At 42.6% G+C, this 12,011-nt stretch overlaps 1 pseudogene; it reads left to right on the top strand.

Annotated features, from left to right (window-relative positions):
• Positions 1-11,916, top strand: part of LOC136538586 (WAT1-related protein At5g64700-like) — a 28,210-nt pseudogene extending 16,294 nt beyond the window's left edge.
• The last annotated feature ends 95 nt before the right edge of the window (positions 11,917-12,011 follow it).

Here is a 12,011-nt window from a genome sequence, read left to right as displayed (position 1 = left end):
TGACTAGGTTGGAATGATGTGAACATGTCTTTCTCTCCGGTCATATGATTGGTGCAACCACTATCGACCACCCAACTTGTTCCACCGGAGGAATATTCCTACAAAGACAAATCAAGCATTTGTTTTAGGTATCCAAATGGATTTGGGTCCTAGAGGGTTAGTCACATAAAACTTGGGCACCCAAACACTACTCATAATGTCCTTTCTCTTTTGGGCACCAACATACTTGACTACAATCTTGTCATCCTTGCCCCCAACAACACATATAGTCACTAGCATAGCACCGTGGAAGTGGTTCTTGTGGCTTGGGGGCCTCGGATTGCTTCGTCTTCATTGTCTTATCACTTGTAGGTTGGATCTTGGGAATGTAGACCTTGTTGTTGGCCTTGCATATAAGCTCATCAAGAGCAACGCCCTTGTTGAACTTCACATAATGCACACCATTGATCATGTTCCTTCCATTGGCCTTTCCATCATACCTATTGTAGCCAATGCCTTCCTTGATTGATGGGTGCCTTGATGACTTATATATAGTCTTGTTGGATTGCTCTTGACACTTGCACCCATTCTTCAAGACCATCTTCAACCTATGAATCTCCTTGTCTTTCTTCTCTAGCTCAACAAGGTTAGTTGCATATGCATTTACATCAATTTTATAGCATCTTTTATAACCATTGCTAGTGAAGACATTAGAGTCTTCGGTTACCTTAGGAGAAGTTGAAGTACTAGCCCAAAGAGTACTATAGTTTAGCTCAAGATTTTGGTATTTTTCTTCCAAGCTAATGAGGCTTTCTTGAGCTATACTCTTCTCATTCTTGAGGCTAGCCACTAGATCATTAACCGAGTAATGTTCTTTAGTCAATTTCCCAATTAAGTCATTGGTTAAACACAATTCAATGGTTAACTTTTCAACCTTCATTTTTTCCTCAGCCATAGATGCTTCAAGTGCAAGGTTCTTGTCTCTCTCTTAAGTGATTGTGTCTCCTTGCATCTCTAAGCATCTATCCCTCTTCTCTAATTTCTTCATTAGTGTTTTTATTTTAGTGTAGGCCTTTTTACCATATTTCTTTATCATGGTTGCTTCAAGTTCTTCTATGTTCTCATCACAATTATCATACTCATCACTAGAGGGATCGGATGAGACATGTACCTACTCCACCTTAGCCATGAGGCAAGTTGGAGTGTACTAGTTGTTGTCGATAAGGTTGGAGAAGAGCCTTGGTGATGAAGATAAGTTGGGGAAGAGTTTTGGTGGTGAAGTCGAGTCCAGGAAGATCATGGTCGGTGATGAAGAGTGGTGGATGGCGATGTTTACGGCTCCCTTCTTCTTTTTCTCATCATCACTTGAGTCACTATCATTTGACTCCCACTCTTCACCAAGATGAGATTCACCTCTCTTCTTGCTTTTGTTCTTCTTGTCTTCATCCTTGTTGTGCTTATGCTTCTTCTTCTCATTAGGACAATCAGCTATGAAGTGCCGGTTTGGCCACAACCCCATCACCGTAAGTCTTTTGGTTGCTCTTCTTCTTTATAAACTTTCTAAAGTTTCTAATGATGAGTGCAACTTCTTCATCGGACTCTTCTTCTTCACTTGAGGAATCATCCTTCACTTTCTTCTTCTTCTCTTGACTAGAAGATTTGCCTTCATGAGCTTGAGTTGCCTTTAGGGCTGCATTCTTGTTGTTTCCCATTGCATTAGGACATCGATTGTGAGCATTGATTGCATTTTCATCTAGACACTCATGATGCTTGAGCTTTGAAAGAACTTCTTGGGGTGTCGTCTCATCATAACTGGGCCTTTCCATGATCACAGACGCTAGCATGTTGTTCTTGGCTCTATAGGTTCTCAAAATCTTTCTAGCAACCTTGTTGTCATTCCATTCGGTGCTTCCAAGAGCTCTTATGCGGTTGACCAATGCCATAAGCCTATCAAACATGGATTGTGTTGTTTTATTTTGCAAGAACACAAATCTTTTTAATTCACCATGAAGTAACTCAATGTTGCCTTTTCTCACACTCTTATCTCCTTCAAATGACACTTTCAAAGTATCCCAAATTTGCTTTGCACTTTCCATTACATTTACCTTTCTAAACTCATTCGGACTTAGGCTTGACACAAGCAATGCTATGACTTGTGCATTTTGATGGAGATTGTGCACTTCTTCTGGAGTTATCTCTCTATCTTCATCGGTAGGAATCATCATCCAACATCCACAACTTACTAAAGTCTTAAGGCAATGAGATGTATCTTCATCTTGTAGGACCAATTGGTGTATCTTGTTTTATCAAAGTGAGGTGGCTTGCCAATGTTGACAGAAGGGGTATGTAGAGGTGAACCTTTGATGAGTTGTCCATAGTCGAAGTTCATGTTTAAATATATTCCCTTTCTATGAGCATGCTCACCGGCTCCAATATCGCTAGCGGCATCTTTGTTTGCTTCATTCTTGTCACTTGTTGCATCATTCTTGCCACTTATTGCATCATCAACCTTCTTGCTCAATTCTTCCTTCATCTTGCTCATCTCATCTTGCATCTTTTTCATTTCATCTTGGAAGAACTTGACTTGAGAAGCCATCAACTCTTCAGCTACCTTTTTGGCCATCTCGGTGGCATCGGCTTGCATCTTGTCGGTCTCTGACATTGTTTTTTCTCACGCGGTTAAGTGCTAAAAGAAGACCTTGCTCTGATACCAATTAAAAAGATCTAAACAATGCCTAGAGGGGGATGAATAGGCATATCTAAAAATTTCTATGTAATCTCAAAGTCAAATGTCAGTGACAGTCGAAAGTCCCGACAGTTAGGGCTGGAACTTCCGGTAGTCGAAAGTTCTAACGCAAACAGCCGGGAGTTCCAGCACCTACGAGAATAGCACTACAAGTGCTAAAATGAACTTTGAGTGAAAGATATCTTACAACCCCACTTCCTTGTGGTAAGATGAAGTGTTGGGGTTGCTCCTTTGACGTCAGAAGGACACCACTCCGTAGATCGAGTCCAAACCCTAAGAGAAGAGTTGGAGAGGAAGACAAACCAACAAGAACAAATATGATAGCATAAATCACAACAAAAACAAGCATGCGGGACACAAGAATTTATCCTGAGGTTTAGCAACCCCACAAAGAAGCTCCTACGTCCTAGTTGTTGAGTGGTGTCCTTCTGACCTCCTTGCCTCTCTCAAAGCAACCACAAAGGTTACTTGAGCTTTCCACTAAGAAATCAAGGGTAATACAAACTTCCCAAGGCTCTTCCACAAGATGGAAGCTCTTAGGCGACGTCTAGCCAGCTAGGGTTCCAAGAACCTAAGAGTAATAGATGCAAATCCAACCGGCTTGATGAAGAAATCAAGTGCTCAAGCTTGCTAAAGTGATTCTCTCACTTAATCCACTCTCCTTTCACTCAAAATCCTAGAGGAATCAAAGATTAGAGCAAAGAGGAGAGGAGAGGGGAGCCTTGAATGCTTGGGAGCTATTTTGGATAAAGGTTGGTGAGCAATGAATGAGTGGTCCTGGTTAGAAGAGAGGAGAGAGCTATTTATACTCAAAGGCAAATCCAACAGTTCAAATCTGAGTCGGAAGTTCCAACACAGATCGCTGGAACTTTCGACTCAATGCAAAAATAGTGTTCATACAGACAGTTCACTAGGCTTGCTCGCATATCATTGGAACTCCCAGCTATTGTCGGGACTTCCAACAGCTGGGACTTTCGGCTTTCGTCGGGACTCCCGACAGACATAGCGAGCCAGGCGACTAAGTCCCAAAGCGTCGAGACTTCCGACGGGATCTAGGACTTCCGGCACCTGGAACTCCCGAGTCCTGTTGGGACTTTCGACGAGCGAAGGTGCGCAGGCGGGCTGCAGCTAAGTCGGCAAGCTCCGGGACTTTCGGCACCAAACGTTGGGACTTCCAACTAGCAAAAGTCCACAAACTAGTGTTCGTGAGGTGACTTTGTGTCTCTCTTTTGATTTTATTTTTATGCTTGAGCACTCTATCTTCCTCAGACCACCTAAACTTGCATCCCTCTTTATAGTACGGCATAGCTAAACCCTAAACAAAACACAAGCTTTGGAGTGCGCTTTGGGTTCGTCCGCTTTTTGTATTTAAAGAATTGAGAGATACCATTTCATCTTAGATCAACTCCTTTAAAACTTTCAAGGGACTAAAGCTGCAATATATCTTATTAAGATCTCATTAGTCCCTAATTTAGATGTCATCAATACACCAAAACCCACATAGGGGGCAAATGTACTTTCAGAACTTAAAACTCTTATGCTTATTTTATCTTTATTCAAAATTTTCATTTTTTATTTTATTCAAAAAGGTTCTAGGTGGTTCCTATAATGACAACACGATGATAGTCAAGATGATGAATTTATTATATTAAGTAATTATATCTATAGTAGTATTGTATTATAAATTAAGTTAAATTATTTTAGTCAAAATGTTTAAACTTATTTAAAATAACAGCTTACAAAATTTATTATGATGGAGTAAACTTAAAGTGAATCGTCAAGGTCATTGCTATGTAGTTTTTTCGGACATTTTCTGAAGGTTGATAAGATATTAAGATAAATATTTATCCTAAATTATTCATGTTTACTTGGTCTAGTTTTTGGAGAAATTATGCTTACATTTAACTTAACATTGGCCAAAGTGTGTAATTTAGAAATATATATGGCCTACTTTATGGAAATTGAATTATTTTTCACAATAGCTTATGTTAGTATTTATATGTAAATTGGATAGATAATTTTATTTATTATTTGTAACGACTAAGCTGGATAATTTAGATACAAATTAAAAGTTGTCACTTCATATTATATTTAACATTGGTAATCACATATATTATGGGTAATTTGAATACAATTTAGGGGTATTATGTATCTGTCGTAATAGCATATGTGCATAATTTATAAAACTATTAGGTATTTTTTAAATTATCTTTTCTAATGGCATAGGTGCATGATTTAGATATAAAATTAGTTGGTTATTTTAAATTATCTGTCATAATGGCATAGGTGGTTAATTTAGATGCAAACTTAGGATTTATTTTTTAATTATATTTTATAATACAAAAGGCGGGTAATTTAGATACAAAAATAGGATGTTATTTTTGAATTATATTTTGTAAATTATAATGGCATTGGTGGTTAATTTCGATGTAGATTTGGGGATATTTTTTAATTCTCTTTTATAATGCCAAAGGTTGGCAATTGATACAAATCTAGGGGCTATTTTGAATTATTTTTATAACAACACACATGGATAATTTAGATATTAAATCAGGGGTTACTTTATATTATTTTATAATGATTGAGGTGGGTAACTTTTATAAATAGAATAGATGCTATGGCTATTATTGTGATGATGGTTAGAGTCTATCAGATTAAAGGCTAGAAGTTTATGATGATTGTGAAAATCTATAGGATTTATTATCTTTTTTTCTAATACATCTGGTGAGAGTTAACATACAGACTCCGTCGTAGCCTCTAATAATTAGTAAAAGTAAGATTGATAGACAAGAGTCTAAACTTCAATGTCTGTATATAATATAAGGAACGCGGACTATATATTCAGCTGTTACTGTCATGTATAAATACCCGGAATGAAATGTTTGCTTGCCAGGATGGAGGATGTGAAGCTGAGGAGTTCTTCAGGCATAGCCAAGGTCACTGGCATAGCGCTCTGCCTGGCTGGAGTTCTTCACCATCGCCTTCTTCAGCGGGCTCGTCAATAAGCGCTGTGAACCATCACCGTGCCTTCGCCTCTGACCCAGCACCAGCAGGCTCGAAACCAGTAGTTCCGAAGGGGGTACGGATCAAATGGACATTCCTTATGGTGGTCGCCAACATGTGCTGGTCTTTGTGGATAGTTTTGCAGGTTCGCATGCATTACGTATTTTTCTTTACCAGAAACCAAGGACGTTGTGCATTCTCTAAATTCTGAGCTGCTGTTCTTGCATGTGTGTCTGCATCCACAGCTGTAATTGCTGAATCTGTGTCTGTTCTGTTTGTCTGTTGACTGTGCAGCCTGCTTTGCTATAGGATTGCCCAGATAAGATGGTTGTGACTGTCACTCAGTGCCTGTTCAGCACGGTGCAATCGTTCGTTGTCGCGGTGGTCGCGGAGCGGGACTTCTCCAAATGGAAGCTCCGCTTCGACATCAGCTTGCTCGCCATTTTATACTCAGTAAGTTCTGCCTTTTTTTCTCCCTCGTCCACGTGTGAAGGGACATAAAATTGTCATTCGTCCTCTTCCACTGGTGCATTCATTATTGGGAAAAATTGCATGCATAAAATATGCACCGGCATTCCATATATACATGCCGTGGACAGTGGCGGAGGGCAAAAAAAATTTAAGTAAGGGCGAAATCGATAACATAGAAAGTCATCCATTCAATCATGCTTGAAAAGATAATAACATAGAGCGTTGGACGGCTTACCGTGCTGAGCTGCGACTGCCAACTGCCGTGCCGTCGTGCCAAAGTGCCAAACTGCAGAATTGAACCGAGGCAAAGTCACGAACTGATCCGCAGCCGGCGCCCGGCGGCACTAACGAACTCGCGAATCGGGATACAAATTTGGAGCGGCCGGCGGCGGAAGGCAAAGCAAGTTGCGTGTGACTGGAAAACTTAAGGCAAAGCATCCGCTGACCAGGTCGATGGACCATATGCAGCCCACAAGCCACAAGCCCATAAGGCACCCGTCAAGGCCCAAAGGCTACCTAAGTAACGGTTCAGTACTAGTCTTCTTCCTCATGCGATGCGGTCAGTTTCAGACGTTCAATAGCAGCAGCAGCAGACCTTCTTCAACCTTGCATCTATAGTTTTCCAAACGGGCCGCCCGACACGGCACGGCACGGGCACGGCGAGGCACGGCACTATGCGGCACGGTGGCCCGCCGTGCCGTGCCTGATAGTGCCACCGTGCCGAAGTGGTAGCCCAGGCACGGCACTATCAAGTGCTAATCGTGCCGTGCCGTGCCAGCAGGCACGGTGGCATGCCAGTGCCCGTGCCGGCCCAGGCACTAAACACATTTTAACCAAAGCGCAATTTAGAATCAAAATTATCAGAAAAAGAACTGGAGAAACAAAAACAGAGCAAACACACAAGAGTTAAGAAAATATGAATATGGGAGCATGTGCAATGGCTGCCTTACTAAAAACCTGCTAGGTAAAACTCACCCTTGTAAGAAACCCTAGTCAGGAAAAGAGTACAGCCTAGCTCCATTAAAGTTTAATGTTCTTACATCATTGTCCAAGTCCAAGTTCTCATATTACAGAGCCAAGTTCAAGCTAAATGTAAAGACTAAACTAATAAAGATATGCTTCAAGCTTTAAGTTCAAGCTCCCAGCTGGCCAGCTGCAAAAGAAGAATAGAGTTAGCATTAGGAGCACTGATCAGTTAGCAAAAGAAGAAGAGGAAGTTAGGGTTGTAATTAACCTTGGCGGCCGGGGCACTAATCAAGATAAAGCTCTTCAAATGTTTCCTCCAGCTCCGGGTCCTCCACATTGTGTTGCAGCCTTGCCTCCGCCAACTCCCAGTCCTTGACGCAGGTGAGCCACTCCACCGTCTCCGGCTTCAGCCTCCTCCGCCGCTCCTCGATAATCCTACCAGTCATACTAAACGTAGATTCTGAAGATATGGTAGACACAGGAACAGTTAAAACATCTTTAGCTATGATGGACAACACTAGATATGTCAGTTTGTGCTCATGCCACCATTTCAAGATGTCAAATGAATCATCCAACTGGCTAACAGTGTCACAATCCAAGTATGAGACAAGTTCAGAAGCATTAGAAGCTGTAGAAGTAGCAGCATGCAGCAAAGCAGTAGCAGATGTATCTCTAGACAGATTAAGAGAGGAATGCAGCAGTGAAGTACCCCCACCAGAAGGACTAGGTGTATCATCATCATAAATTTCATCCCAAGCAGACCTTTTCTTACCAGACAGGTTTTGAGGGACAATCCTCCTCAACCTAACAGCTCCATATTTCTCCTCATACTTATTGAAAACATCAGTAAGCCTAGCTCTAGTGTCAACCTGGTAAGCACTATAATCTGTACTGGTAAGGTTCATCAACTTCCTCAGCACTTTTGTAAAACCCTTCATTTTAGCTCTAGGGTCCAAGATGAATGCAAAAGAATAGAGCAAAGGTATGTCCCTCCAATATTTATTATATTTGTCTATCATAGGTTGAATCACATTTCTCAGGTGAATGTCATTACTATAATTGTTCAGGTGTATAGCAATCTTAACCAGATAATGAAGCATAAGTGGAGATGTAGGATAGTAAACACCAGACAATGCAACAGTAGCATCATAGAACAGTTCAAGAAACACAAATACTTTTTCAGCAACAGCCCAATGTTCTTCAGTTAGAAGCAACTCACTATTCTCACCTCTAGGATAATTGGCATGTATGAAAGTAGTGAAAGGATCTTTGTGAGGAAGCAAAGTCTTAAGCATTAGATATGTAGAGTTCCACCTTACATCCATATCCAACTGAAACTTTCTAGGCCTAACACCTGCTGCAATGCAAAGTCTTTTGTATGCTGCAATCCTCTGATTAGATGAGTTTAAAAATAATATTGCAGTTCTAAAAACTTCAATCAAAGGTTTAAGATAATTAAGTGCCTCCTTGACAATCAGGTTGATTATATGGCATGCACAACGCTAATGCAAGAACATAGTACTAACAGCAGATTCAGGTTCAGGATGTCTTGGATCCTCTATAGGTACCTCAAGATCAAGATATTTAGACAAAACAGGTCTAAGTTTTTGCATGGCAGAAACATTAGATGAAGCATTGTCCAAAGTAACAGCAAACACTTTTTCAGCAACACCATAATCACCAAGAACAGATGCAACTCTATCAGCAATGTTCTGTCTATTATGAGAACAATCAATAAGCACAAGACCAAGCACCCTCTTCTCTAGTTGCCAATTAGGGTTTATGTAATGAGCAACAACACTAAGGTAGTCCTCTTTGGCTTTGCCAGACCATATATCAGAGGTTAGGCACACACAATTAACAGAATCAGAAGCAAGTAGCTCAACAAGCTTAGCCTTTCTATCAGAAAACATTTTGGCTAAGTCTCTAGTGGTGGTTTGTGTAGAGACAGCCTGAAACTTAGGATTATGAGCATTACAGATGTATTCCTCAAATGCAGCAGATTCACCAAAGCTTATAGGAACATCTACCCTAGCAAGCAATCGACAAAGTTCAGTACGAGCACGCATAGGATAGTAATCCCAATTACGCATAGAACCATCAGGATTAAAAGAGATCTGAGACTGACTAAAGCTCCTAGTTTTCTCTCGCCTAACAGCACATTTATCCCTATGACGACGGAGGTGGCCAGTGCCAATTGCAGATCTACCAGAATACTGCTTTTTGCAATGGATGCAGACAGCGCCATACCTAACCTTCTTACCTTTGGGACCCATCTTGAATAGCTTCTTGAAGTCAAGCCACACATCAGAGGTACAGGGACGTGATACCTGGTCGTCGGCGTTCTCATCTTGTTCACCGCCTTGGTCCTCTGCTCCATCACCACCTTCAACGTTGATCGGATCACTGGCTCCACCTCCAGATCCACGCCCGAAGAGCTCTTCTACCTCCTCGTCGCCCATGTCATCGTCTTCGTCTTCTCTAGGGAGCTCACGCAACCTCTCGGACTCCTCATGGTACGCAGACAAGGCAGCCTCGACTGTCTCTTTAGAGGGGGGCCAGGGAGGCATCACCACTGGCCTCAAACGGCTGCACAAGTGTGAAGAAGAAGAAGAAGACGGTCAAGATCAAGAACTAAAGAAAGAACAAGAACGGTTAGGGTTAGGGTTAGGGTTAGGGTTTACTGTGGATTCTTACCTCAACGCTGCCGGCGACGTAGACGGAGCTCGGAGCAGCTGTGAATCAGCGGATCTGAAGAAAGAAGAAGAAAAAAATCAGGAAGAGAAAGCATCTTCCGTGCCGGAGCTGCCGGAGGGCGAGAAGAAGAAGAAGATGAGTGCTCTTACCTGCATCTTCGGAGCCCCGGAGCTGCCGTAGGGCGAGAAGAAGAGGTGGGGACGGCGGCAGGTCGCCATCGCCCGTCGGAGTCGTCCCGCGCCGTCGGAATCGGAGAGGAGAGCCAGAGACAGAGAGAGCGAGAGGAGAGCGCGACGGGGGAAATGCGAGAATGATTTAGGGTTTGGGGTGCGAGGGGGAGCCGGCCGACGAGCTGCTTATATACACCTCCACCCCAACGACTGAATCCAACGGCTAGAATCACAGGGGTCGAGGGATCCAACGGCCATGATGGCTCGAAGCCGTGCCGATGCCGGGCCAGGCCTTTTTTCGTGCCGTGCCTCGTGCTGGCCCATGGGCCGAATGTGCGGCCCAGGCACGGGCACGGCTGCGGGCCGTGCTAGGCACGGGCACGCTGCCTAGCGGGACGGGCCGGGCTAGTGCCGTGTTTTTTAGGGCCGTGCCCGTGTCGGCCCATCGGGCCTGGCCCATTTGAAAAACTATACTTGCATCCATCAATCCATGGCTGCCGAGGCAACTCGGGGTCGGCTTCCGTGGCGGAGCCACCCTACCTTGCTCTACCGGGCCCTCCGCCCCTGGCCGTGGATGATTGTCACATGTTCTCACCTCATGATGCAACGCATTAGGCTGTCTTTCGTTGGCCTATATGGGCCAAGTCAATTACGGTCAGTGCAGGTAGACGGAGAAGGACCACGAACGTTTGATTATTTTGTTTTTACATGTGGCAGCACATTAGGGACGGCATGCACTGAAGCTCCATGCATACTATATCCACCTATTTTTTTATTGGCATGGTCTTTGGCACACGCGTTTGATCGTTACTTTTCTTTATTATCTTTATTTAGGACTGCTATTTTTTTTAAAAAGAGAATAGATTAATTTGGCGGTATTTTTAATGTCCAACCGGTCGATACATTAGTTTTTATTATATGATCAGCCTCAATGGTTAGTGAATACCGTGGCCAAAGCTTCTAGAGTTTGATTGCACGTATCTGACTACTAGACAACTGGTTGCATGCTTAAGGGTTTTATGGTGACGGGAGTGTCCTACTACCTGCAAACTTGGTGCATAGAGATGAGAGGCCCTATGTTCTTCGCCGCCTGGACCCCACTCTGCTTCGTATTCACAATATTTTGCTCATCATTCTTTCTCGGTGAGATTGTTCACCTCGGCAGGTAAATCATATACTCGCTATCAGCTAACTATAGCGGTGATATTCAAACACGCGCTGAAATAAACTTTCGTTTTCCGGCAGCATCTTGGGTGGAATTTTGCTGGTCGGAAGCCTTTACACCATGCTGTGGGGTAAAAGCAAAGAGGTTAAGACTGACAATGTCACTCATGATACCGAGAAAGCTGAGCATAAGAAATCTGCTGAGAGTTACCCGAAAGAGCAACATCATACTACGGCAGAGGTCAGGGAATAAACATTGACTGGCTCGTCAGCTTTGCACGTCCAAGAACTATGAATCTAAGTTCGATGGATTCGACTAATGTACTTAACTCCGTTATGTATCCAAGGTAAAAAAAATAAGAATAATTTTCATAGTAGATAGTAGATCAAGCAGTTTACTAAATCCATAATTTCCATGAAGGGTTTTATGGTAACTGTAATAATCCTCAAGCAAAACAGCATCCCTAATGCTACTATCGCATAAAGCGGCGCGTTTGGTTGCTCCTAAGTGTGGCTAAAAATGCAAGGTCAAATCTTGACTACTTTTGACTAAAATTAGCCTTAATTTGGTTTGGTGCCAAATTTTGGCTTTGTAGCCCTTTCATTTGGTCACATTTGGTGACATTTGGCGCGGCCCAAGTGTGTTGTCATGAGACTATGGTGGTTTTAATCCTACCTTAGTTGTCAAGGATAGGTTAGACTAATTTATGAGGCTTAGAATCCATATCGCCATCACCAGGTTACCTTTTTATGTAAAACATAGACAAAAATGCAAGTGGATTAGTGGAAGTGTGTGTTTCACTTAGCGTGTGTTT

This window comes from Miscanthus floridulus, chromosome 2, assembly GCF_019320115.1.
Source record: "Miscanthus floridulus cultivar M001 chromosome 2, ASM1932011v1, whole genome shotgun sequence".
NCBI lineage: Eukaryota > Viridiplantae > Streptophyta > Magnoliopsida > Poales > Poaceae > Miscanthus > Miscanthus floridulus.
The sequence above is the reverse complement of the archived record's forward strand: the minus strand, read 5'-3'. Positions and strand labels throughout refer to the sequence as shown.